The sequence below is a fragment of the Mauremys reevesii genome, linkage group 13 (genome assembly GCF_016161935.1).
Source record: "Mauremys reevesii isolate NIE-2019 linkage group 13, ASM1616193v1, whole genome shotgun sequence".
Classification (NCBI taxonomy): Eukaryota; Metazoa; Chordata; order Testudines; family Geoemydidae; genus Mauremys; species Mauremys reevesii.
Window position 1 is genome coordinate 27,838,644 of NC_052635.1, and position 25,669 is coordinate 27,864,312.

Here is a 25,669-nt window from a genome sequence, read left to right on the forward strand (position 1 = left end):
CTCTATTTACCTTGCTGAATATTTTTACTCTGCCTTCATTACTCTTTCCATCAAAAGATCATAAGGGAGGTGGAAGATTCTGAGCAAGTGCCACAAGTTTCCAACTACCTATGATGCTTGATTGTACCTATGCTGATATACTGAAAGTGGCACAGCCCCCCCTGCCTGTGAGGATGCAGGTATATTAATATAAAGGTGCCATATACCATATGGGAAGGGGAATAGTTTATGCTCATATAAGGTACCTTTTATACCAATATAACTGTGTCAACACTAGGGGATTGTGGGATTGTACTGCTTTAACTATTCTGATAAAAATTTGTACCCCTAACTGAAATAATTACACCAGTACAAACTCTGTGTGCAGGCCAGGCCTGAGCGGTCACAAAGGAAATTAAGGGTGCTCTACATCTTCCAGGATCAAGTCCTAAATAATCACTTCTCAAAACTGACAAAATTGGGATTATTTAGTCTTTGTTCCTTTCACCTATTCCTCCACCACAGCTAGCCTATACTTGAGTCTCGAGCTTAACTAAAAGCTTTTTTTTCAAACAGGATGACCAAAATGAGACCGCGTAGTCCAAATATGGATTAATCATCCATGCTGTATAAAAACAGAACTCAGTTGCATTGCTCTGTAGATTGAGCATGTTCCCTCTGTCTCTGCTTGTCTCCCATTTCATGAGCAGGTTCCTAAACTTGGGATCCAGCCTTCTTGTTGAAGTTCTTGGCCGTAGGAATTTGTCTCCCTGCAAATTCTCCTTTAACTGCAGCAAGTGTTGCAGCCATGAAATAGAAATCCAGTCAGTAAACTCTGCAGCTTGCGGACAACTTTTCTTGCCAAGCATGCATTACGAAGGGCTAATTGTAAGAGTGCCGCACCTGCCGGCTCCCCTGGTGGCTGGAGCCAATGAGGAAAAAATTGTAATTTATTAATGATCAAGTCACAAAATAGTAATGAAAACAATAGGAGCATCTGAAGGAAGTGCTGCCAGGGGCAGAGGTGCAGGTGCTCTGTGCCCTGAACAGGCTCGTCGGCACTTTTATAAAGCTACTTTACAGTCCTTATCAATTTCTTACTGCTTCCCACATACCTCTCTCCCCCTTTGCAAATGTTTTGCCTGCACAACAGGCTCAGCATTCTTGTTATAGGTGATAAAATAGCTGTCACCCCGAGGAGGGAGAAAAGAACAGAGGCAAAAATGTTAGGCCGAAGAAACACAACAAAGAAAAGTGAGTTTCAATTGAAACAAATGAGTGCTAATGGGGCTGCTGAGTCGGCAAAGGGAGAGAGATGATGTGATTTTTAGCTGAGGAATATTTAAAGGTTTTGGGTAACAGATACTGGAGGCCAAGAGGAATCATTCTTCAGTGTGTGCATGAGAGAAAATAAATATACATATATAAAATATAGTGTGTATGCTGAGATTTTTAAAGATGTCTGTCTAAATTAGGCATCTAATCCCCATTAAATCTGAATGGGATTTGGACACTTAACTTTCTTAAGAGCTCTTAAAAAATCTCATCCATCGTAATATAAATAACTGCATTACATGTGCAACCTTAGAGTTCTTCTAGGTAGTCAAAAGAGAGGACCTTCAAAAAAAAAAAAAGTCATGCATAATCTAACCCTGCTCCCTTATGTGTGTGCATTACAAGAGCCTTATAAGTGATTACAGTATCTCTTGGATAGTAAAACGTAAGCACAAAGATAATATAGCTGCATGCATATGCATAGATGAGTCTTTAAGTGCATTTGAGAGATGGCTAGAGAATTAATTTACTTGTAGATTGAGGTGCCTGCTTTTACCATTGCTCTGCATATAGTATTGTACATGTGAAGTACAGGAGTTTGCTTTGCCCTTTTCATAGTTTGTGATCATGTAATTAAGGGTGTCATTATGCCTACACACTAGGGCAGAGTTAAGGTTATGCATGTAAGTGTACTCCTTTCCTTGTCTTTCGGCTGATTTTCAGTGCAATCATCTTAAAGTTCTTTTAAGGATTCTAAAACTTAAAGGTACCTGGAACAAAAGGCATCATAACTATAAATATGGACAAAACCACAGGTTACACCGATTGCTGTTTAGTCACTGCACTTAGTTACTCAGTATTGCCACCCCAAGCTTTCAAAACTAGGCAGGCCCCTGAGGAGTGGGTCTCTATCTGGGAAAGGGGATTTATTTCTTAAATTTGTGTAGTTCATAAAGAATTGTTTTTATAAATTACTATGTAGATGGCATATCACCGCAGTTAAAATCCATCATATTTTTTTGCTACTAGGGAGGCGCTCTGTTGTAAGGGTTGCAGGGAAAGGGCAATGTATTTGCAATACATGGTAGCGGTGTGCAGGAATTAGAAGGTTTTAGGAGAAAATTATTAGAGAGTCATCTTATGACAAAATGCCAGTTTCCTAGCAATCTCCTGATCTGCTTACTGAATGCTCCAGTAAAGGATCTACATTTTAAACAGAACAAATTCATTTCCTTTTTACTGTTAGCAACTACACTCTGTATTGCACATTATTGGAAAAATGTGACCCCTCCTCTTATTGAATCTTTAGCTAGGTGCTTTGAACAGTAATCTGCTTCTGAATAAGTAATGTACAACGTAGTATGTTAACATTTTATTATAATTTTGTCTTAATGTTTTTAAAAAATCATGAGCTTGGATTCTTTTTATTTGCCTTCTGGTTTTTAAGCCTTTTAAGGTTCATATTCTCAAGCTTTTTCCATTACCATGGAGGCTAGAGACTTATCTTTGAAATGAAACTGAAATTGTCTTTTCATAACATGACTCTAGAAGTTGAAGCTTTGAAAATGTAATAAAAAAACAACAAAACCCCCAAACCCAATATTGTGAGATGAGTGATTAAAATTGCAAACATTGGCAACACTGGTTACTGCAAAGGGTTTGAGGAAGGGCTTCTATCCATTAGTACAAGTGCTAATATTAATATTAGATTATACTGGCTAATATGTCCCCAGCAAACTGAATTCAAATTCCTGTGGCTACCTTTTGTTGGCTGTAAAATTGATCTAGTAGTCACATGGGTGAAATCTACCTAGATCTTCCAGTTTACTGACCAAGTACATGGATGTGGAATTTTTTAGCTTCTCTATATAGGACTGTGTATTTGCAGAGTTGTCCATCAGGGCCCCTGCTGGCTTCCTTAGAAGGCTATTAATAAGTTCACTGGAACAGAAACAGGACCCTTCTAGAGCTCAGATTATTTTTTCCCTGTGAGCCAGCTGGTCTGCTTGGTGTGTGGATAAATTTAGTGATGAATGATGGGTCAAGGAGGGAGCAGGCTGATTTTGCTCCAGGCTTGACCTTGTCTCTGGTCTGACATTTGAAATGACAGGTGCATTAAAAAGTTGTTTGTTTAGAGGGTCTGCAGTGCATTGTGCTCTTTGCGACATAGCACCTGGCCTTGTAGGAGAGTTGGAATAAAGGCTTCCTGATCCATCACCTCTCTGCCTGCTGGTGTCCATGTTCACATACTGTTAACTTTACACAGGCAGCTGCTGTGTAAACACACCAAAAGTGCTGTACACTTAGTCTGTGACACCTCCAGGAAGGCAAAAATAAACAGGACTCAAAGCAGGTAGAGGTCTTTTTGCCACAATCCTGTGCAAATAACCTGGGTCTCTGCAGATCACCCACCTATTCAAAGGCATTAATTAACTATAAATGTGCACTGGAAGGAACCTGTAAGGTGCCATTTTGGGAGTAAGATGAGCACCAAGATGCCTGACAGCTTCTATCCTTAGAAGCTGCATGGCACTTCTACCAAGAGTGTTAGCTCCCAATCTTCTATCCTGCCTAGATTCCTAGTTGGATCAGGTCTTAAATAGCTGGACTAAAACTCTGTGCTGGACTTCTGTGTTCTCTGGAAGACTGTTGCCCCAGATCCTCTCTGACACCTTGTATAGAGTGTAACACTGATGCACTGCATGAGACAGGGCTGTGCTGAGTACGAATGGTTTCTGTATTTGCCTCAACTCATCCAGAGCAGCTTGCAGTGGCCAGAATTCACTCGCAAAGTAGAAATGTGACATCTTCATCTCCGTTTCAGTTCTGTTCAGATGCTTTGCCTTTAAACTCCTGGAGAGCCGGGAAGGGTTGGTATGAAGGATAGACCTGGAGAACATTGTCGCTCCGGAACAGCAAACGAAGGGGGTGGATTGTCTGTTTTCACACTGGGCCATTTAACATTACAGCTTCCTCTCTTCTATCATGAGCCTCAGCCTAAATCTACTGCCCTGGGATATAAGAATTGGCTCTTAACAACTTCCGGAGGGGCTACCATTCCATCAGTGCTGCCATCAAATATTGTCTCCGTGATTAATATTCACCCTCTTTCTTCTTTAATCATCAGTTTTTAATCATTTTATATCATTTCCTGCTGACAGAGGTGGTGTTTGGGGAGCAACTGGCAGGGAGGACTGGAAGTGAACTGCTGTAGGCTGGTTGCAAATGTGCAAACAAAACTACCCTAATGCATCATGCAGCTCCCAGTGATTCTTAAGAACTGATTGTGCCAGTCTGAGAACCAGTGGAGATCCTATTTGTCTAGTGTTGTGGTGGTAGAAAGCCTCAGAGGGTCATCTTGTTACACAGTAACAGAGGGTTAGGCTTTGGGCCATATTTTCAACAAACTTCATGTGAAACAGTAGTGGTGCATCCATTTAGGATCGCCCCGTTGCCTTAACTTGAGAACCTTAGCACTACTGTAGGTCATTTGGAGCAGGATCTGGGATTGTAAGGTGCAGACTGCTGCAGCTTTGCTAATTGTATTAAACCTGTAGGTGCTCATGAAGGGATGGCTGTGTGGTCAAAGCATTGAATGAGGACTTGGGAGATGAGTTCCATTCTCAGCTTGTCCACAGACTTCCTGTGTGGCCTGGGCAAGTCACTTAAGCTGTGTTGATATTTACAGCAGCATGTAGATTACTGGTACTACATGTATAGCTACATGCTACAGTGAATGACTGGCAGTGGGACATTATACTGCTAAAAAGTTACAGTAGAGATGTGGGAGGCATTGCTTTGGTGTGTAAAAAGCCCATGCAGGTATGTACCCTAGGTTCAGGCGTGAAAAGCACTTACCCTACGGTATTTAGCTAAGAAGTATCTCACCATCTACTCTACTACTTAAACCCAGGCTAGCTGGGAATGCAGTGTCTGTACTCTACCCGCTGCTGTAAGTGTAGACATACCTATAATCTCTGTACCTCAGTTCCCCGTCTTCTTTCTCTCCCCTTTTGTCTGTCTAGTCAATTTTAAATGGTAAGCTCTTTCAAGCAGGGATTCTTACTATGTATTTGTACTGTGCCTAGTACAACAGGACCCCAATCTTAGTTTGGGCCCCTGAACACTACTGCAATAATTGGCATGCCTGGATCTACTTTCTACAAGACCGCATAGCAATACCATGATTGCACATACAAATCAGGTAACCTTGCATGCAGATGTGGAGATCACACACCTAAAGTACATGCACAAATGCCTGCCTTAAACTTTAGCAAATCTGACCCCTCCTGTCTGAAGGTAAGTACGAAAGGTGCTGCTCTTTGGGATATTTTGAATTGTCAGAATAAATGTAACTCTCCCATAATTTCCAGGTCAGGATATTTTCCTTTCACTTCCTGATTTTACCATTCAGACAAGGGAATTGACAGCTGACAACTAGAGATAGTGGGGAACCTCCAAAACACATGGGTCTGAGCTACAGATCTGGCTGGATTTGAGTTTCTCCAGAATTTGGGTATTTGGAGCCAGGAGTTTGGTCCTAGTTTCTCTGTTCAGGGGTTGAATTTTATGTGGATAAACACTCATGAGTCTAGATGCTGCTTAACACTGTCTGAACCTCTTGAGCCCACAAAGTTAGGCCAGAAATCACATGGAGGACATCTTTATGTGAGTTCTGTTAATCCAGTTTCCAGGCTGAATACTGTAGGAACAGCTTTCTCAACACCACTTTTCAAGATTCATAACCAGTAACCTATGCCAGTAACAGCTAACCTGGGATGGTGGCAATATTTACCAGGGAATTCCAGTCCTCCTCATTTTCAATTAGAGTGAACTTACCAAGGGCAAAAGAAGAACCTTTCTCTGCTGTGACCAAAGGTGTTCTTCATTGGTTACCTCTACTGCTACAGGAAAGTACATATGTCTCAACGGTTTTCTCCTTGTCTACCTAGGCATTGCTTATCACTGGAGGAATGCAATTCTTAGGTCTGGTCTACAGTACGGGGGGGCGGGGGAGTATCGAACTAAGGTACGCGACTTCAGCTACGCGAATAGCGTAGCTGAAGTCGAACTACCTTAGTTCGACTGACTTACCCGTCCAGACGCGGCGGGGTCGAACTCCGCGGCTCCAAGGTCGACTCCGCCACCGCCGTTCGCGGTGGTGGAGTTCCGGAGTTGACCGGAGCGCGCGGGGAGTTCGAACTATCGCATCTTGATTAGACGCGATAGTTCGAACTCGGAGAAGTCGAACTCACCGCGTCGACCCGCGCGGTGAGTATGGACCTGCCCTTAGAGTCGTATAAAACAGGGATTTAGTCTGGAGGGTCTGTCCACCAGCTTGAGGACAAAAGTCAGCCATGCCCAACTTCATTTTTGCCTTCTACTCAGACTCTTCTAGTCTCTCTCTTTTGGAAATGTGATTCTCTCCACCCCTCCCATTTTCCTTTTTTTTCAACCAGCTCTAGCTTATATGTAAGGTCCTGTAGTGATTCCACTCCCCCAGTCAATTTTATACCCTGATGGTTCCTGGTTCTCAAGTCCAAGGTTAATTACTGATCTGATACCAAGCAATCACTGCTCTGGTTATTTCTTTATTTGCCTGTCAGGACAAGGAGTACCACGTTATGTGGTTGCTGCAACGGCATGTGTAAACTGGTGAATGCTCTGGCTCTGGGCTAGCTAGACAGCCAATTAGGAATTTGTATCCTATTTACTAAATTGGTGTGAACAACTGCATCAACCTTGTGAGGAAAAAGGTGAACTTGCAATTGCATGCGAGTATTTCTATTTTTCTACATGAATCTGCACTTCTCCATCTTGAAAATTTGGCCCAGAATTTTAAACTCCTAGGGGGATGGGGGTGTTGATGATAATACTTATTAATAATAAATAATAATGAATACTTAGCTCTTACGTAGCACTGTTAATCAATAGTGTTCTCAAAGCACTTCATAAAATAGTTAAGTATCATTTTCCCCACTTTACAGATGGGGAAACTGAGTCAGAGGCAGGGCCGGCTTTAGGAAGAAAAAAAACATGTAAAAAGCCTTTCATTTCTTAAACGTTCTGCTTTAAGGGATGTGCCACAGTATGTATTTTTTGTACCAATAGGGTTACCATACGTCCGTATTTTAAAAAATTCCTCCCGGATGGCGATTTAAGAACCAAAAAGCTGGACATGTCTGGGAAAATACAGATGTACGTTAACCAGACCTAAAGTTCTTTTTTAAAAAGATGAGCCTGAACTAGAACTGAGCTCCGTTTCATGTGTGTGGATGTGTCCAGATGTCCAGATTTTATAGGGACAGTCCCGATTTGGGGTTCTTTTTCTTATATAGGCTCCTGTTACCCCCACCCCTGTTCCAATTTTTCACATTTGCTCTCTGGACACCCTAGGGTGTGCCCATGTGTGGTCCCAGCTGCTCCCTGCCCCCTCATTGAAGCAGGGTTACTGCCCTGGGAACTGCAGGGCAGCAGTGGACATGGGGCTGGCTGGAGGCAGGGCAGGGGCTGACTGGAGGTAGGGTCTGGCTGCAAGCAGGGCAAGGGGTGTGGGGCTGGCTGGAGGCAGGGGTGTGTGGGGTGGGCTGACTGGCTTCAGGTAGGGCTGCAGGGGGGTGTGGCAAGGGTTGGCAGCGCTGGACACAGAGGAGTGCGGGACTGGCTGGCTTCAGGCAGGGCGTGCGGCAGGGGTTGTCTGGAGACAGGGCAGGAGGTGCGGGGCTGGTGCGGGCAGGGGCTGGCTGCAGGCAGGGCAGGGAGGCGCTGGGTGCAGGCAGGGGTGCGGGTACAGGGGTACCGCCCACCCTGGTGCCTCCTCCTCCTCCCCACCAGGGTAGCAGCAGCAGCAAAGCAGTGGGGTTCAGGGGCTATTTCAGTGGGGCTCTGGTGGCAATTTAAAGGGCCTGAGGCTTTGAATTGGCCTAAAGCCGGCCCTGGTCAGAGGTGAAATGACTTGCCCATGGTCACCCAGCAAGGCTGTGTCAGAGCTAAGACTAGAACCTAGGCCTCCTGAAACCCAGTCTATTACTCTTTGCACTAGGCTCTTCAAAATGTGGGTAGATTGGTTTGACTGGCATCTGGAAATGTGAATGCTTATCAGTGTATCCAGATGTCTCTAGTCTCGGAGTTGGACTGGAAACATCTTGATGTTTTAAATCACATGAGATTTCTAGGGATGTGCTTGTTTCTGCAGGTGTGAAGCCCCAGTAGTACAAAGCCTCTTTGTACTATTTCATTTACCTTTGCTTGCAGTATGCTGGGAGTTGGAGCAGATTAAGCTCTATTGTAGGTCACACCACTGCATGTCGAGCAGTAGTTGCACAGTCCCAGCACAGTCACATAAAGGTGTAGGCAGGGATGCCAGTTGCAGGTTCCAGTACTAGGTAATGTGCTATGAAAGCCGAAGTACCAGGACTAGCACATCTATCGCTGGTAGGGAGCCCCTGGCCATCTGTGTTCTGGCTTGCTTAGCAGGATGGAATGCATCTTTTTCCATGTTAGTAACAAATGGAAAGAGCAGCTACAGTCCATATCTTTTTCTATAAATCCTCCAGCAGTAGAGATGCCTGTACCCAGCAGCCCACCAGAATTAAGGCTGTCAGAAAGGCTGTGGTGCTCCCATTGCCGTGTTGTCTGCCCACCTCAAGAAGAGTGGAATACCCAGTGGTCCCATAACCTGAGGACATAATTAGTGCTGTTCGTCCTTTTACTGCTCTGTTGCAAAAAAGTCCAATCAGCAGTAACTCTCTGAACATGGGATGGGGAATGGAGGAGGCTCTGATATGTGGCTAAACACTGACTAATTAGGAAACCTGGACAATCTAGCATCAGAGACCTCATTACTCACTGAGCTTTGGTTTTTATTTATTTATTTATTTTAAAAAAACAAGGTTTTGGCTCAAAGCTATCTTGTGTCTTTTCTTCTTTCTCTCCCTCCCACTTGCTACCCTGCATTGCTGCAAATGAAATCTGCTTTGTCATCACCTTCCTAAATCTGTATCCTGCATTAGTTTGTCTAGTGGTTAGATCACGGAATTCAGTTCTATTCTGTGACCTTGCCTGAGCTGCATTCCTTTTTTCCTCCTTCCCCCGCTCAGTTTTCCCAACTAAAAATGGGGGTGCTATTTTTCCACCATGTGGGGGGGATGTGTTGAGGCTTCAGTTATGAATGTTGGCAAATGCTGTCAGCTCCTTGCCTGAATGACCCTATAAAGATTGCAGTGTGTAGGAATAAGGCAGTATCCCTTTAAATAGTTTGAATCCTTTAGTGGTGCTCACTGTGCTATAGAAAGTCTGAAACCAGCCAGAGCAGCAGTATGTAGCTAGTCAGGCCTTGTATATTTGAGGGCTCCTATACTCCTTAAAGGGATACTACCTGTGATGGATGCATACTCCACACTGACACTAAAAGGGTTGGTTAACTGGAACTAGAGAGGCTAATTGTGCTACCTGACTGCATCTGGAGGGTGGCCAGGCCTACTGCAAGGTGAAGCCCAGATGAGGAAGGAGCTGGGTGATGACTACAAAGAAAGAAAAATCTGGAGCAAGAGGGGACTGCAGGGAGAGTGGAAAACTCTGCAGTTGCTATCTGGGACTAGAGTGGAGAGACTGTGAGGGTCAAGGAGGTAACTCGGAGCTCTAGGATTCTCTCCTAAATAGAGGGGCTGGCCAGAGGCCAGGCGAGAGACAGAGCAGGCCCTGGGAGGGGAGCAGGCTCTGTGGTGAGGAAGCCTGACAGAAAGGCTGGACTTCCAGGGAGAGAACCCCTGGGAGGCGTTCAGTGGAGGAACAGAGCAAGGGGAATTTAAGAGGCATGAAAGGTCAATCCTGAGAAGGTCAGAAATTGGTTACGTTGATACTTTTGGTGTGAGATTTATTGGAGGTTTCCAGGGGAGAGCTCTGCGAGTGCTGGCCCTGAAAGAAGGGTGACTGGGGGGAGGCCAGCTGACAGACTACAGTAGGAAGAAATCCAAGGCAGAGGGGCTTGGTTTGGCCAGTGTACATGGCAGAGGGGCATTGCTGGCACATGATGGCAACGTGATATGCCATCATGTGCCAGCAATGCCCCTCTGCCATGTACATTGGCCAAACCGGACAGTCTCTACGCAAAAGAATAAATGGACACAAATCTGACATCAGGAATCATAACATTCAAAAACCAGTGGGAGAACACTTCAACCTCTCTAACCACTCAGTGACAGACTTGAAGGTGGCAATTTTGCAACAAAAAAACTTCAAAAACAGACTCCAAAGAGAAACTGCTGAACTCGAATTAATATGCAAATTAGATACAATTAACTCTGGCCTAAACAAAGACTGGGAATGGTTGGGTCATTACACTAATTGAATCTATTTCCCTATGTTAAGTTCTCCTCACACCTTCTATTGGCCATCTTAATTATCACTTCAAAAAGTTTTTTTTCTTCCTGCTGATAAGAGCTCATCTCAATTGATTAGACTTTTCCTGTTGTTATGCATACTTCCACCTTTTCATGTTCTCTGTATGTATAAATATCTCCTGTCTGTGTGTTCCATTCTATGCATCCGAAGAAGTGAGCTGTAGCTCACGAAAGCTCATGCTAAAATAAATTTGTTAGTCTTTAAGGTGCCACAAGTACTCCTGTTCTTTTTGCCTTCCTCTGTTTCCCCAGGGATTGCTTGCTGCAGCATTAAACAGTGTGAGGGCCAAGGATCCCCAAAGTGGTTTACAGGCTGGTTCAATACAAGGCTATAGCAGCAGCTGGTGAAATGAGACACATCCACTATTATTAAATGCAGGATGGAAAGAGCTGCCAATAGCTGAAATGGCCAGTTGAGCTCTGTGTTGCACAGAAGTGTCCAGACACCAGAGACTACCTGGAGCAGTTGAGACCCCTTGCTGAGGCTATTTGTTGCCTCTTTCTGCCAACCCTTCTCTTGCCAGGGCTGGAAGAAAATAGCAGGAATAAAACTCCTGCTTTATGGAAAGCACAGGATGGAACTATTCATTGCTCCTTTTCCTTATGATGTGGTGGTAGGATGTGATACTTAAGCCATTTTATCTAGATCTGATTTAACAGGCAGTTGGGATGGAAATTGATGATCCTTTCAATTGATAAGCTTAAAATCCCAGCTAAGAGAAACATTTTTTTTAACCCTCTGCGTGCGAGTACTCCCAACATACATAACTGGGCCCTGAAATAGACGGCAAAGTGGTAAACATATTTTGAATCGTAGTCAAGAACTGAATTGCTTTCACTGCTTATGTAGAATCCAGTGAAGCAGAATATTATAGATCAGGGGTGGGTAAATTTTTTGGCCTGAGGGGCCGCATCGGGTTTCATAAATTGTATGGAGGGTCGGTTAGGGGAGTGGGTTGTGGCCCGGCCCCCACCTCCTATCTACCCCCCAGGACTCTTGCCCCATCCACCCCCCCTTCCCCCGTTCCCTGACTGTCCCTGGACCCCCGCTGCCCAATCCAACCTCTCCTCTCATTCCTGATGGCCCTCCCAGGACCCCTACCCCATCCAACCCCCCATCCTTCCTGACTGCCTCCCAGGACCCCTATTTCCCCCCAACCACCATCCACACCCCCACCCCTGACCACCACCCTGAAATCTCCTGCCCTTTATCCAATGCTCCCTGCCCTGTTACTGCGCTGCCTGGAGCACCGGTGGCTGGCGGTGCTACAGCCACGCTGCCTGGCTGGAGCTGGGCCCTGCCGCTGCCACCGGCACCACGCAGCACAGAGACTGCGTCAGGCCAGGCTGACCCAGGAGCTCACAGCCCTGCTGCCCAGAGCATTGTGGCGGAGCAAGCTGAGGCTGTGGGGGAGGCGGGACAGCATGGGAGAGGCCGTGGACTAGCCACCTGGGCCAGGAGCTCGGGGGCTGGGCAGGATGGTCCCACGGGCCGGATGTGGCCCATGGGCCATAGTTTGCCCGGCCGTAGTTTGCCCACCCCTGCTATAGATGCTGCCCTGAAAGACCCAAAAATGAGAGAAATAGGGTGAGAAGTCTTTTAGATTTTGCTAATTTTTACTGTACATATAGGTGGCCAAATGTTTGAAATTTTGATATTTTTGGTCAAATTGGATTATTTCATTAAACATTAAAATGTTTGGGTTTTTTACCAGTTCTAACAGGGGCCTGATCTGGTAACCCTAACACATGTAAGTAATCTTTATCCCTCCCCTCTCCCTACCCCCATGGATTTATAAGGATTACTCAGGTGAATACAGTTGTGCTATCAGCACCCTGCACTTTTATAGGTTTTAAAAGAAAGCTCTTAAACAATAAATTGTGGCTCACAACAACCACGGAAGGTAGGTTGGTGGTAGAACTTATACATGAGGAATAGTGACTCACTCATCACTCAACGGTAGGTCTGTGTGAGCTTCCAGCCCCATGCATATTCTAGTAGACACCAAGATCGCTCATGAACAATGTAGATATTAACATAATCTGGGCTCAGCTGAGGCTCTTTGAACCAGAGCTGCACTGTTGGAGTGCTGGGAGGCATTCTACTTCCTAAGTGGTGTGGCTGAAGGGTTTATGGTTGTGTAGATAGACAGGAGTAGATGTATATTTTTAAAGCTGGTTGAAATTTTTCATTGAAAGGTTTTGCAAAGTAACTGACTTTTTTTTCTTCATTTTTAAAAAAAGTTCAGTAAACAAAAACAGCTCTGTTTTTAGCAACAGTCAGAAAAATGGGTCCATTTCAAACTGCAAAATAGAAAACTTGGAAATGTCAAAAATTTTTGCAATGTTTTGGATCAGTGTAAATTTATTTTATACATTTATTGACTCAGATCTTTCCCTTTGGCCAAGGAGTGCACAACTGTTCAGGAACCACACCCTGTTTGAATTCTCTACAATACCTCTTCAGTTCATCTTGTAGATGAATAATATACTGAAAGGAAACATAGCATTAAGTTAATACTAGGGAAGAGTTCAGGATGCAGCTCCTCTGTGGCTTGCGTATATTCTACGCTCCCATTAGAAATGGCACAGCCATAGATCATGCCACCACATTGCTGAAATATGCATTTCTATCAGTGGCAGTTCCTCCCGTGTTAGTGCCCATGCCAAGGATGAAAAGCACTTGAAGAAAAATGCCATAATACATGTTCTATAAACCACTGTATCTCTGCTGGTACACCAGAAATGTAGGTTATATTTGGGGAATAGGATCTCTAGAAATCTTGCCTGCATCGGGGGGGAGGAGTGGGTTGGCTCTGTTTTCACTAACCTAGCTTTCCCATTAAAACTGACCAGAGCCATAGGGCAACAGCTCTTCCTGCGTTAGTACAATTGGGATATTTACAACTCCGTGGAGGATACCACAGAGCATTTGTTCTGTAAATGAACATTGACATAAAGGTCTTGCCCTCACTGATGAGCATTGATGTGGTGTTTTCTATAGTCACAGTTCCCAGTTATAGGGCAGGATTCACAGAGGTTGTTTGTTTTTCAAAGAACTCGGCTGCAAGGAAGAGCCCAGAGCAGAGAGCTGCACTAACAAATACTCCTTTCTGGCATCCTTGCTTCAAACACATGGCCTCCTTAGTAACCCTTTCACCAGGTGGCTCACCTGTGTGGGAAAGCTCAGTGCACAAAGGGGGAAGCAGAAAGGACTGAACCCAAAGCTGTGCAGCAGCATCAGCCAAGGAGCAATGCCTGCTCTTGCAGTGTCTCCTCTGAAAATAGCAGAGCTAAGAGGCATAATTTCTATGTATGTATGTGTCATTTATGCTAGCACTAAACATGCCCCAGCCCTTCAGGTCCCAACGAGCATCAGGAGGTTAGTGCAGCACAAGCTGCACCTTCTAGTGCTGCATCCTCCCGGGCCGCCAAGCTCCCTTGGAAGTATTACCTCTCAACTCCTATCTCTGTGGTTCCCTCATTTGCCCTCCATTCTCATCTGCATGCCTTGTGCTACACTCCTCTGTGCACCAGGAATCCTCTCTGATAGGGCCACTGTGCATCCTCCCTTTCTTCGAGTCCACTCAGAGAAATATTTCAGGGAGGTCTGTAAGCCCTACTACTCAAGACCCTGCTGCTTGCTACCAGAGTAGGGGAAATGGCCAGGTGTCTCTGTCCCCTAGCAATCTGTAGCTCCTGAATAATCCCCTTGGGAGCACTGGCAACCAAGTTAATAGAGTCTGGACCTCCCCGAGCTTGCGGGTGGGGAGGGGAGTGGTGCCTGTAGGACCTGCTTGCCTTCCTGTAGCCTTCTATTGCAGCCAAGGGAAAATATATGCTTAGCTCTCTCCTGGTCAAGAGTCCCTCATAGAACTAGCAGGGAACAAAACCCATCACTAAAGACTCTCCAGTTGGGTCAGCTGATTCCCAGCACCTGCCTGCTGGGCTTCTCTCAGAACAGAACTGGCTGCTCCCTGACCCTTTAGTGGAGCAGGGTGGGCCCATCCCTTTGATTGTTGATTGTTCCTAGACACCTTTGAAAACCTCTTCCCAGTGCTCCATCTGGAGATGTTTTGGTAGGGCTGCCCTATTTACAACCATGTCCCTTTCCTGCTATGCACCTGCTTCTATCTGGTGTCTAAGGGCAGATGATCAGGTAGTGTTGTTAGTTTCCTTGGTGTGCTACTTGGATCCCAGTTTGAGGCTGTGCTATGGGACAAGCAAGCCTTCAAGTTTAGGGATGGAGCTCAGCAGGACTAGACAAGAAGCTATAAGGGAAGCATTTTTGAACAGAAGCAACTCTTGGCTGCACCATGGAGATCTCTGAGGTTCAGTCTTCCTGAATAGTAAATTTGCAGTAACTTTCTCTAACAGGTTTACTGAGGATTACCAAGTGCTCATTCAAAAGGGGGTTCCTTGTATTCAGCATTATAACTGGACAATAGGCAGCAATCTGCTCCCTGAACAAGCGTATCTGTCTGTGTCTGATGAAGTCTGCTGAGTTAGTCAATGGATTTCCTGCATTGCTCATTTACTGGGGGAGTGAAATCAATGTTAGGGGCCCCCTGAGGGAGTTGGGACCATGTAATGTATCTAGTGACTTTCATCCAGAGCACATGAAAAATTTCCTCTTCAGGCCCTAAAGATACAAAAAGAGAGTTGGGTATCCAACTCCCCAAAGCGAAATTGTCCTTTGAACACCTCCTAGATTATGCCAGTGTAATTATGCTGGCTCCATCCCCCAAGTCCCCTCCTCCCAGGGGCCCATGCAAAGAGGTAAATTTCAGTCCTGGGCTCTGCACTCCCAGTGTATGAGGACTAGAGGAATCCATTGCCCAAATGTTTAGCTCTTGCTATTTACAAGTCTCCTGTCGGTGCTGAGTGGGCTCCACAGCTGGGATGTGGTAGCAGAAGGTGTGATTATTCTGTTCTAATGTTCTCTATTGACTGGATGCTGTGGAGTCACTATTGGTCACTGGACAGACCTCATTTGGTGGTGGCCCTCTGGAGTGAGCTACCTTACTTGGTATGATCAAGGACTTAGGAGTAGGAGAAAGGCAAAGCTCCATTTCGGTGTGGGGGAAGTGTCTTTATGAAGGCATAGAGATTAGTTTGGTTTTTGGAGAGGGGACACTGGTTTGGTGGATTTGGTCTCCATTCGTTGCTAATCCCTGTGGTACAGGTGGGGTGACAGAGACGTCAGGAAGTGAAGTGATGAAAGAGGGCAGGGAGGAATCATGCCACTTCCAGTCTGAGCCTAGGTATTCATGTCGGCTTGGGGGCCACAGGGACCCAGCCAATTAATGAGAAAATGGAACTCACAGCAGGTCTGTCTCTGCTGGGATCACTTGTCTCTCAGCAGTTTGCCTTCCCCAGCACAGCAGTGCTAGGATGTGTTCCTGTTTCTCCCTCAGAGGCAGAGATTGGGAGGGGAAGGGGGCTGTTCAATCATGCTAATCCAGAGCGTGTACCTGGACAGCTGGTACTTCTTGCACTGCCTTCATTTTAAAGCTATCCATCATGCTCAGGGGAGAGCAGCCAGGCCCTGAATTGCAGAACTGGCACCTTGGGAAGTGTTCATCTGTGAAACCTGACTTGGCAGCACAGCTTTGCCATATGAGAAAATGCTTCAACTCTTTTTTTTTTCTAAGAAAAGGTAAAGGGAGAGGCTGAATCTGCTCCCAGGCATTCAGCTGTGTCCCTCCTACGCCATCCTTCTGCTTCTGCAGGAGTGGAGCAGGTACATCTAGTCAGGGCAAAGATGCTTCGTTCCAGGGACAATAGGCAGTTGTCTACAAACTTTTGTCTGTACAGTTGTCCTTTAGCGTCACTTTGACCTTTCAGGATCCTAACTGTGTGTGTGTGTGTGTGTGTGTGTGTGTGCGCCTTTAGCATCACTTTGACCTTTCAGGATCCTAACTGTGTGTGTGTGTGTGTGTGTGTGTGTGTGTGCGCGTGCGCGCTACAGAATGGAGCAGTGAAAGGAAACTGGGCCTGAGCTGCAAATCTGGGAACTGGGATTAGGAACACTTTGAGTTTTAGGGTTGGGGTAGGTCCATTATAGGGAAGCTGTAGAATATAATCCCAATGCTCAGGGTCTGGATACAGGGGTTTGGCAACTGCACTGCCATGGGAACAACTTTTTGTCATACACAGTCTGGTCTGAAATCAGAACTGATGACCTGGAGATGAAAAGTAGTTAGATCAAGGAATTTGCAAAGAGGACCCCTTGGTTCCACTCCCAGACCTACCGCTGCTTGAATGGGACTTGCTGTATGATACTGTACAAGGGGCATAATACTTATCACATGGCAATGTTGTGAGGCTTAATTAGTGTGTAAAGTGCTTTGAAATCCTTGGGTGAAGGGTGATATTGATGTAAAGTATTATCTTTCTTCTTTGGAGGTGGCTATATTTCCGTGATGTATGAAGTGACCACTTATATATATACACACACTGAAAAGCACTTGGGATACTTTTGACTCAAAGGTACTATGCAAATCCAATTCATTGTCACTTTCCATTACCAATCCCTTTGAGCCATCCAGTCCACCATAAATGGTGCTTCTCATTTAATCAGAATTCAGCCTTTAAAATTTCCATAAATCCATAGATAAATAAAGAAGCAGCCGTAGATCATTTATTTATAAATCTATTTATAATCTATGTTTTGCATATTAATCAGAACCTCTCTATGTGGCAGTTCCTTAAGAATCATTTTTCTGAGTGGCTTCTTTTGCCCCTAGATAATGTGCAAAGAATTAGATTAGAAATAGTTTTATAAATAAATGATAAACTCCTGCTTTATTTATATATTTAAGGTGGAGGTGCCACTCTTTAGAACACTGGATTCCCTCCTTTCTGCCTGCCATGTGGTAAACTTTACTGGAGCTAGCTTCCCAAGTGTCCCTTTAAAATGTGCACTTCTCACTTTAGATGGAAAAGCTCCACATACTACCTAAGGTGAGACACCCTGAGGCCTGACCCAAGGCTGCCACTGTCAGAAGAAGGAGCAGAGGAGTTCAAGGTACTTGCAGTACATACTAAAAATAAAGGAGCAGAAGTTTATAAATCCAGGAAACCTTTTGCAAAGTTCTGTTCTGTGCAACAGGGAGTAGAGTTACTGTCAGGAGGGACAAAGGAATGTGTTAGGCGTAAGGGTAGGTGAAAGTAGCTCAGAAAACTCAAGAACCACTCGACCCTTCACCTGAACAAAGAACTGCATTCCAACAACTTTTATAAGTATAGGTGAACTCAGTCCAAGAGGTCTGGATTCCAGGTCGGAGAGGGATCCAATGACTGATCTGTATGCTAGTCTAGAAAGAGGTCTGAGCAAGGAAGCTTGGATGTAGGTGTGAATATCCCTGGAGTTTGGATCTGATGTGCTGGTTTAGACCCGTTTGTATTTTGAAAGCTCTCCTGTTCAATAAGGTCCCAGTCCAGCAGAACTCTTAGGCTCTTGTTTAACTTTAAGTCCTCTTGATTAAGTTAAGATGATGGGGTATTTTAACTTGACTTTGGTGGGACTACTCATATGCTTAGATGTTTTTCTCAGTCTGGGTCTTACTGGTTAATGTGCATGTTACCTTTCATAAGCCTTCAATCACTGCGGAATTACAAACACTGAGTTGTCAACTCTTGCAATTTGCCAGTCTTGTAATATCTGCTTTCTCTGATAGCCTGAGCTCCCACAGCTGTGTGTATTCATGAGAATCTCAGCTTTCATTTAAAAATGTGACTTTGTAGCCCTGGTGGTTGCATAGTACTTTGAATTTGTGACCTGAGTGCACTCCAAGGACTACTGAAAAACCAGAAGGCAAAGAAAAACATCCCCAAACTTTTGTTGTTTTCACAGTCATGATTTTTGGGGGTGGACTCCTAAGTTCCAGGAAGGATGATCCAGTGGTTAGGGAATTAGCCTAGGACTTGGGAGATCTGGGCTTGATTCTCTGCTCTGCCACAGACTTCCTGTGTGCAAGTCACTTAATCTCTCTCTGCCTCAGTTCCCCATCTGTACAATGGGGGTAATAGCACTGCCATGCCTCACAGAGGTGTGAGGTAAAGAGTGCTCAGATACTAGTGGTTGGGACGATAGAAGTACATAACATGGATATAGTTTGTAATACTTGGAGTTGGTGATACTGCAAACTATGTACTGCACACACTGAGAGAACATCACCTAGAAATGAAATGCAACCATTTCTGGGTTGGGATGCAGCATCCACTATTAGAGGTGACAAATATTATAATAAATGCTTCCTTGAATAATCACTTGTGTGAATTTGCATCCTCTGGGTCTGTGCTCCTTTTGTGTTCACTTTCAGTGGATATTTCTCTTGACTGAGTTTGGTCTTCAGAAAACAAAAGCCAAATTTTCATGTTCACGCGTTTGTGGAAAATGAATTGTAAACCTGCATATTAACCGAATCCGGAAATAGAAACACTACCATGTGGCTGATTTGGCCAGTCCCAGCTAAGGGATCTCAGATATGGAGTGGCAAATACTTGCAGAGAAACACTTTCCCTCCATCCAGATTTACTGTTGAAAAATAATAGAAGAATTCTGAACAACAGTTACAGGCTAATAAGTTTAATTATTTGTTCAGCCTAATTATAACAGCGCCAGCAATTCTGAATGTTAAAACAAAGGCCATTTTAGAACAGCACAAGATACTGTAGGCTTGGCCTCCTTGTCATTTAGTATGTTGTTCCTCTGGGACATGGCACTTGGCTTGCTGCCTCATATCATAGAACATGCAGCATGACAATATTAGCCCAAGAATGTCCGATATTGTGTAGGGCTGTAGAGGGGTTTCACCGGGGCTTGTCCCTCTCTGGGGCAGTGGGGAACCACAGTGCCTCGCTACTTCCTTTCAGTTGTGATGAGGAGTTAGCCTGGCCACGGGAATCTCTCGCCGCAGCAACAGTAAAGGCAAAACATAACAGTTATTCACACCCAGTCGGTGGGCAATGGTGAGTCACTGGCTCAGGTCCTTAGACAGGAGCTGAACAAATGTTATATAACAAGCAGGCCCTGGCCCTGGGTTGGGGTGAGGCAGCAAAGAGTCAGTGGCTCAGGCCCTTAGGCAGGGGTTGAGCAAACAGGTAAACAGCAGGCCCAGGATCCTGGCTCCGAAGGGCCTGCGAGAGGGGGAGACGGCTACTCACAAGGTGGGTGGCAGGGGCAACACAGGCCCACCCACTCCACTGCATCCCAGCCGGGGGCCCAAGCAGCGGCAGAAGGCCTGCTGCTGTGTCAGTGGGGATCCTGGCTGCAACACACTGACATTGGCTCTGGGTGTGCTGCAGCCAAACTAGGGTCGGCTACCCTCGGGCTACTTCCTAACCCCCCTCTAGAGGTAACTGGGTCCAAACGGTGTCCTCCAAGGAAGGGGTCAAGCACCATGGGCTCCTCAGGGTAACTGGCGAGGGGTAGGCTTGACAGCTCTTCCGGGCTCTGGTCGGCATCAGGCATCGGCCATCGAGCTAGGCCACTGGCATCTGGCCTCTCCGGCGTCTGTTCTTCTAGTGAGCTCTGGGGTTGGGCTTTTATACTTTCTGTCCTGCGCCTTGACCTCTGGGGGGCGGGTGCAGGATTCACTGGCTCCGCCCACTTTGGTGTCCAGAGAGGGACGGCGAGGAACCACACCGCCTTGCTACACGGGCATACAGAGTCAGTCCAGGAATACATGCCTTGCTGTGTTTTATCGTGCCTAATGAATACAGTTCTCTTCAATAACTTCATTGCCCACTGCATGTTCCAGGATCCTTCCTTATTTTCTGCTAGGCAGCCAGACTTTCATTTGTTAAACATAATCCGATTCACAAACCACTGCTGTCTATGTACAGAATGTGATGTTAATTAGACCACAAAGATGTGTGAAAATGAAGACAAATGGGCTGACTTTAACCCACTCATTTCCTGCTCTCTTCTGCCCCCCCAACAAATTCCCAAACTGGAGACTGCTCCACTTCTGTGTTACCTTAGAAATGCAATGAGCTAGATCCGCAGGTGTACCAAAGCTGTGCATAAGGCACCTGGAGATGGGGAAGGGACTTGGATGGATTTCCACACTCTTGATTTTTTGGGCGCTGTGTGTGTGTGTGTGTGAGAGAGAGAGAATCTGTCCCTGAGGCAACTTTAGAGCAGCCCTGTGGCTACCTCAAAAAGCATCTGAGTTTAGATATGGCACAGTAAGTGAGAGCAGCAGACAACAGCGGGGATAGGATGAAGGAGGACAGGTCATTCAGTAATAAGATTATGGAGTTACTTGGGTTTGGTATGTGTAAGTTGTGATTGTTCCCTTAAAGTTAAACCTACAAAAGAATAGAAGCTAAATCATCTCTTAAGCGAATAACCATGGTTTACTGCAACCCTGGTTTACTGTATCATTGGAAAACCAGTAAATATACTATAAATGATCGTGAACAATGAGATCCTGACTCCAGGGAGATAGCAAATACCCATTGGGTCATCGTCCATCTCTGACTTCTATGATAAAAACATAAAGGGCCTAATTCCGTGCTAGATCTCTTGAGAACTGGATTCTGGGCTGCTTCCAGAGCTGGCATAACTTAGAGCAGCCTCAGGAAGGGTCTGTCTCGCAGTAGTGTTACATGGCTGCCTACAGGCTGCTCTGCTCTCCCAAGTTATTGGAGCTCAGGTTTCTCTGGCTTCATCCCCTCTTGTGCTCAACACACTGCTACGTTGAGGACTCTGCACATCAGTCCTACGTCGGTCATCACTGACAGCATTCCACCCGCTCTAGCTGTGGTCCTTTTGTGCCACTGGAGTAGCATACTGGGGCCAAAATATGGTTCTACCTAGCACTGCTTTGATATTGATTAGTGGAAACTCATGACAAATCTTGGTCAGGGCACAAGGATTAGACCATGGGCAACTTTTGGTTTAAACAAATGTTAGCTGTTAAATGTTGACCCTAATTTCAGGGGCTTTTATTGGTCACTATTAATCATCATTTGGCAGTAGTTACCATGCTATCTGAAAAACTGCAATTTTCTCCCATAAGTAGGGGCAATTCTGAACTGGCATATATTCCATTCAATCCCATTGATCTCCCCTACAACTGACCTTAAATGATTACTTCAAGTAATGGGATTGTAAGTCAATGCAGTATTTGGTTCTAAGAATAGGAGGTAGGGGCTTGATCATGTAGGAACTGAAGTTAATAGCAAAACTCCTATCCAGGTCATCCTTTAATCAGAGACCACACACAAAAATCGTCAATGCACAAACTCAGGCTACAATGAGAAGACTGAATTAACCAGGGTTTAAAGAGCAAAGAGCTTTAGTATCTGGACTGGCATTTACATGAAACTCAAGCAGGATTTCTATACCTGTTGAGTTTGATTTCAGAATCTGGAATGAAGAGTTAAAAAGAATTAATGAGCATTTGAACATCAGTGTATGAGTTTCTTTTAAAGGGGAGGGGCTTAGTCCATTGGGCTCCTAATCCTTCTGACGTTTGGGTGCTTATGTCATTAGTGTTATTGGTTTATTCTCTTTGTAATCACAATAAATAACATCTCAAGTTTCAATAAAGAAAATATTTCAAAATCAGTCATACATTCTACTGAAGAGTTATGTCATACAGACTCTACATGGAATCATGATTTTTTCCTTACATTCTATTTTAGTGCCTATTATTTTTAGAGATTCATTTTTAAAGAGAAGGTAAAAAATTATGAGAAATCATTCTAAAGGTACTCAAGGAGATGGAGTATCACCCAGCACTCAGAGTAGTGGTTTGAAAGTCAGGATTCCTGGGTTCTAATCCCAACTTTTCCACTAATTATTACTTTAGGCAAGTCATTTAACTTCTCTCTGCCTCAGTTCCCCACCTCTAAAGAGGATAATGACAATTTACCTCCCAAAGTTTAATTAAATAATCTTTGGGACCTCAGAGGAAATGTGGTGTATGTACACAGTAGTGTTGTAATTTATCAAATGTGTCCTGTACCCTTAGAATGGCTGATTTCTGGTTTCTCCGTCAATTGCACTTAATTATGCTTATTTTGGGCAGAGAATTTGAATATTGATTAAATCTTTTTATTTATATTTTAATCTTTGTCTCACATTCCACAACATCTCACCACTTGGTAAAATAAATCATTGCACATGCATGCAACACACACAGCTTCTTTCTTGTCACTTTATGGCAGACTAAAGTGTACAGGTACATAAACTATGCACGATACATAATGATAGATGGAACACTTTGCAAAATGTTCTCTAGGGTGGGAAGTGATAACTGCTGTCGTGGTACCAGTAACACTATATAAGAGTATGGATGGGAAGTGAATGAGACTACTGTATCCAATTAAAGCATCAAGGGTATTTGGGTAAGATATTTAATTATTTATACTGTATTGTAACTGGAGATGAGTACAAGCCTTGAAGTTCAGATGCGACCTGGATCAAAACCTGTGCAAATTCAGATGGTGGCTAAGGTCAGAGAGGGTCCATGAGGCTAATGCTCTGATGCTCTTAAATAATGCTATGGATACCACTCAACCTTCCAGGACTCAAATATAGGTCACAGAGTGTGATATAGTCGCAGAATGAGGGACATGAGAAAAACTTTAATGCGAGAAAAGTTTAAATGCTGTGAGTGGTATTCATCCTGTTAGAGAATACATTTACAATCATTTCATTTTCATGAGTCTGCATTTCTGACGTAAATAATTGTAAACGATAAAATTGAGGACACTAAATCAGCACAAGAATGTAGGTAACCGGAAGTAAACTGATCACACCTCAAACAGAGGTATGGTACTGTGAGATGAACAGAAGGATTAAGGACATTAGTTTTGCATCACATTTGGAAGACTGCATCTTGGGTAGAGAAGGGAATTGACAGCATCTACAGCTGTGGGTTTTCGGCACTAAAGATTCTTCCACCACTCATACGAGGAGAAACAAAACAAAACCCCCATCCAACAATCTGCCAGCTATTTACTGCCAATAACTCCTGATTACTTCAGCTAAGTTCAAGGCCTGGAAACATTGTTGACAATGTGAATTTGGAAACATGGAAAGTGTTATCTGGTTGTGAAAGCTGTTCTGTGTCAGGAGTTTCAGTGCTGTCACTCTGCTTGCCTTGCAGCAATGTTTAGTGCTCCATCATCATCTCTGAAGTAAGACACTTTCAAGATACTTGCAGTGCTTTCTAGGTTGCTTGTGCCTGTTGGCCACACTGCCTAGCTGTCATTAGGACAAGTGGACAAAGCAGTGGACTAGGATGCAGATGGGCTGGACTCTATTCCTGGTTGAGCCACCAGTATGTTGGGTGACCTGAGGCAACTCACTTTACCTCCCTATGCTTCACTTTCCCCATCTGTAAAATGAGGAGAATGATGCTCACCTCCTTCGTAGACTGCTTTGAAATTGACTGATGAAAAATGCTGTATAAGAGCTAGGTGGTATTTTGGGCTCCCTTTGACCTATATGGCTTAACTCTTTCAGCGCTGGAAGTGTTGTAAAAACATTGCGCCAGCATGGCATGTGTCTCACAGCCAAATGGAAGTAGGCTGTAGATGGCTTTTGAAGAATGCTGTACAAAATAAAGCCTTGCTCCTGCATGAGGATCTGTTAGCACATAGTTTCATTGACGTCAGTGGGAGCTCATGTGAATGTAGGGGTCTCTGCTAGCAGATCCCAGTGTAGGATTGGGGCACAAAGGCTTTTGGATTTTAATATGGACTGAACCAAAACCCTGGATCTACATACCACTGAAATTTGTGTAAATCCCTGGCACATGCCTCTTGCTGGAGAAGTCAGGTGCAAGAGTTGGATTATGATGGTTCATTGATCCCCAGAGTGATGCTGATACAGTTTCTGCAGAATTCAGATTTTATTTGAAAAGAGAATGCATTGCCTTGTCTCCTTATCCTTGTGGAGAAAAGCATCTGACTATAAATTGATACTGTGCTATCTTTGAGTCTGCAACCAGACTAAAGCAATAACTCTGATCATGACCTACCCACAATTTATGTTAACTCTGAAGTCTACTGACGGCAAATCAAGTGGCCCTATGGTGAACTTTCTCTGCTGATTAGGTCAGTAAAAACAATCCACTTTGGGACTAAGTGGAGCTTGGAATCATAAGTATAACTATAGTAAAGTATCACTGCTGTTTCATCCCTGCTCATGTGAGTACAAGTGTTACATCTGGGCAGCTGTTGCACTAACTCAGTGAGTTATTTTAACTCTGGTGAACAAATTTCTGCCAAGTCTCATGGCTGCACTTCCAAATTTGTAAAACAGCTTCACTGCAGAGAGAAGTACACCCAGCTGATAAGAATTTTGGACCAACTCCTTTGTAACTATGAGTGATTTAGATTCCTTGGCCCCGATGATTCGTCCTGTTCCATCAGGATTCCTATAGCATGAGAGAATTCGTGGCTGCTGTGGATCCAGCATAGTCACTCCTTTGGTCCCCACAATAAGGGTGTTTCCAAGGAAGATTGGGCATGACCAGAATACCCTGCGGGCAACAGATCTGATTGTTGGGAAAAAAAACTTGTGGTAGCCAAGCATAGCAGAGAGCAGTCCTGAGGCTGGGATAGTTCCTGGCAAGCCTCAGACTAAAGGGGTAGAAAGGGTGGTGTAAAGCTACCATTGTTTGCTCCCACCCCCTCAGGTGAGACAGGAGATGGCAGCGCTGGGTCAAACCCTTTAATTTAGTTTCTTTAAATGCTCACTGTGTTCGTACTTTCTTTTCTTGCCAAGGTGGGTTGCCTAGTGTTCCTAACCTGGCGTCCTGCTCAAGCTCACTCAAGGTGGGAGCCAAGGGAACTCCTCTCAATATAAGATGGTAGCTGAGGGTAGCAGATCAGTCCTTTGGACTTCTTTAATCTTCCCTGGGTCCTGCACTTCTTCCCCATTGTGTTCTTGGTCATTCCCCGTACCTGCAGCAGGTTTGTGCTTTGCTTTTGCCCATCTTCCCTTTGGTGACCAAGTCACTTGATCTCTGCATGTCTGTTCCCAG

General features: G+C 44.7%; 2 long non-coding RNA genes across 2 annotated transcripts in view; both read left to right on the forward strand.

Annotated features, from left to right (window-relative positions):
• Positions 1 to 25,669, forward strand: part of LOC120381277 — a 301,408-nt gene that overhangs the window by 36,915 nt on the left and 238,824 nt on the right. The window lies entirely within an intron of this gene.
• The window catches only part of LOC120381281, a 44,761-nt gene that overhangs the window by 6,572 nt on the left and 12,520 nt on the right, over positions 1 to 25,669 (forward strand). Inside the window, exon 2 of the long non-coding RNA XR_005588007.1 lies at positions 17,595 to 17,685. This is a non-coding gene — a long non-coding RNA (uncharacterized LOC120381281). The remainder of the gene's footprint in view (positions 1 to 17,594; positions 17,686 to 25,669) is intronic.